This window comes from Tinamus guttatus, unplaced genomic scaffold (assembly GCF_059628265.1).
Source record: "Tinamus guttatus ecotype Peru unplaced genomic scaffold, ASM5962826v1 Tinamus_guttatus_pri_ptg000802l, whole genome shotgun sequence".
NCBI lineage: Eukaryota > Metazoa > Chordata > Aves > Tinamiformes > Tinamidae > Tinamus > Tinamus guttatus.
Genome location: NW_028289336.1, coordinates 141,576 through 144,501, shown reverse-complemented (window position 1 = coordinate 144,501; position 2,926 = coordinate 141,576).

The following is a 2,926-nucleotide window of genomic DNA, read 5'->3' as shown; positions in this document are numbered from 1 at the left end:
ATTACAAATAGAAAATATTGTTATATCACTTGGCTTTTAAAAATGAATCTAAGGGCTAAATGGGCGATGAGTCATTAGGGGCAATACATGTTGCTTATTTTTTCCTTATACAGGGTCAGGGACATTGAGGAAGCCGATGATGGTTATTATGTTTATGCCATACCAAAATATGAGATTCAATATATGTCCTATGTCCACATCTCTACTATCAATATAAAACTTTCTGTTCTCTAAGGCAGTACATCACTTTTACCAATCACCAACACACTGCATTTAAGCTGCTATCCTCAAGAGTGGCATAATATATTTTCTGAGATTTTTTTTCTTATTCTAATAAAATTATCAGGAGCCCTACCAGTATTTTTGCAAAAGCTCCAGCACAGCTGAAAATCAATGGTGAGATATATAATTAAAAAAAAAAAAAAAAAAAAAAAAAAACAGAAATAAATCTTCCAAATCTGTTGAATTTTAAACAATATCAAGACTTCTTGCAAACTTACTCAAAGAATAAAAAAAAACAGGTCTTGTTTCCCTCAACTTTTTAGCCTGCTGAAATTTTAGTGATGTTTACATATTTGCATAGATGACATGAACACAAGGGGAAATGAGGTGAATTGGAAAGATGAGAGAAAGAGCAATCAGACTTGCCTCAAGACACTCTCTCTGCTTGAGTTGCTCATTGTTCGCTGGACCAACACTTCCTAGCTTCCTTGCTGTGTAGTTTCTGCAAGGGGTTAATGACCCTTTTTAGCCTTTTAGTTCAGTCTTCTGCAATAAAGGAGATGACAGCCTGACTCTCTTCAGACCAAGGAGGTACTGTATTCCTCTTGCAGGTTTTCTGACCTTATTTTCCAGAAGAGTGTCAGACAGAAAGTCTCACCACCTCCTTTGGAAGTCCTGGTTTAAAAGATCTTTTCTCAGATTATTGGAAGAAGAGGCATAACCACTTTCTCTTGTAGGATAAATCTGAACTCCTCTGAGTCTGGAGCAGATGGATTTTCCTGCAAGCAGGAGTCAGGCATTGACACCCGGGGAAGGTGTTCCACTGTCCCCAGAAGTAATCATCACCCCAAGGGATCTAAATCCCCCAGGCACCCTGTAGGCAGTTCATGGCCAGGACATAAATGCACTATGTAGTTAGGATTAAGTATCTTGATTCAGGAATCAGTGATGCAAATTTATGGCTTGAATGGCAGGATCAATGTTGCACCTCTCCTTCCAGAATAAATATGTGCTCATACTAAATGTGCAGATCTAATTCGAGGTTCTGGCCTTTTCTTCAGGTGACCACGGGCTGAAATATGAGCCTCATACTGCATCAACCGTTTCTGTTTCAAATTCTGGCAGAATGGGAATCCAACTCCTAACATACTGCAGGGCTCTTGAAAATGTTGTCCTTTGCTTTTGGTTTATACATGAGGTCTATTTACAAATGCTGGCAATGTATTTACACATGAATTACATTCTCCTTAAGAACTGCACCATTTGAGTTGCCTAAGGTTGTTTTTTTAAATCTTTTTTCAAAATAAATCTGATTCATTGAATTGAAGATAACAACTAAGATCATGAATAGGGAGGGAGGCACTAAAGATGTTTAAAAGTGATCTACTGTTAATCGTATGGGGTGTGTAAACTTTTACAGAAGTGTTGTCACTCAGATATGAATTATTGATACCTGCTGTGTGCAGGGTAAAAAACAGCTGTGATAAAGAATACAACAACTGTGACAAAGAGGCATTTTATTGTTTGTTATTTTAGTGTTTATTATTTCCCCATTTATGAAATTGCTGAATACAGTGCAGTCCCAGTCTCTGAACTTCACTATAAATCAATCTGGGAAGTAATTAAAATTTAATTATCTGCAGTGTTTTCTGAAGCAACCTTTAGAAACTGAGCTGAAACTGGTATCTTCTACCTACACATATCTTTAGCCACTTGTTCATTTTTTTTTTAATTGAAAGGGGTATGAAGGATATCCTTGGGGTATGAATCAGGTATCAACAGATAATTAAGATGTAGAAACCTGAATTAGGATCAAGGTTGCATTCTTGAACGCTCTTCAAATATGTAAATAGAGACAACTCAAGTCTTTGCCTGTATATCCACAATCCCTCTTCTCTTTAAGATTTAGGGGGATATCCATTGAAGGTGCACTCATAATCTGAAATACGCCAAAGGAAACATCTTTCCATGCAGTGCTCTGAAATAGGTGGCAATAATTCCCTAGTCTATTATTAAAGCCAGGAATTTCACAGGATTACACAGTGGCTGACATGTACCTAGATAAAATATTCAGTGTTCTGGAGTGGGTTGGAGTTCTGGTACTCCCTGTTGTGACCAACTTTTAACAACTGAGAACCACGAAGAAACTTTCTGAGCCTTGTGAGCAGATTTTGCCCTAATTGCCAGGACTTTGGCCTTTCAAGGCAGGTGGCCCTGGCCCCACAGGATGATCACAGAACTGTTGCGCTCACTCCGGCAATTCTGCTCTTCCTCAGTTTTATCATCTTTGGAAAAGAAATTGTTTGCTTGGTGAGCATTAGCCTTTCAGAAATGTGTGCAGATAAAAAACAAACAAAAAAAAAGCCGGGCTATAATATGTTCTTCTTTATCACAGGAATTACATAGGCAGATAATCAGCTGAAGCACTAACGAGGTATTTGCATGCATAATTAGATCCCTTGTATGCACAGTTTTCACTGCAGCTTGAACCTGAGCCTGACAAGTCTGGAGCACAGGTAACACCATTGCAGCTAAATCCCCCAGGATTAGTTATCAGCCCCTCCACGTTTCTCAAGATAAGATCAGCATCTGCACACCAGTCTTGAGGGGAGATCAGTAAAGATACAAAGTCAGATTCAGGCTGACTTCCAGCTACATCCCAGTATCTGGTGCTTTCATCCGAAGGGGTCTGAGAGACTCCTAA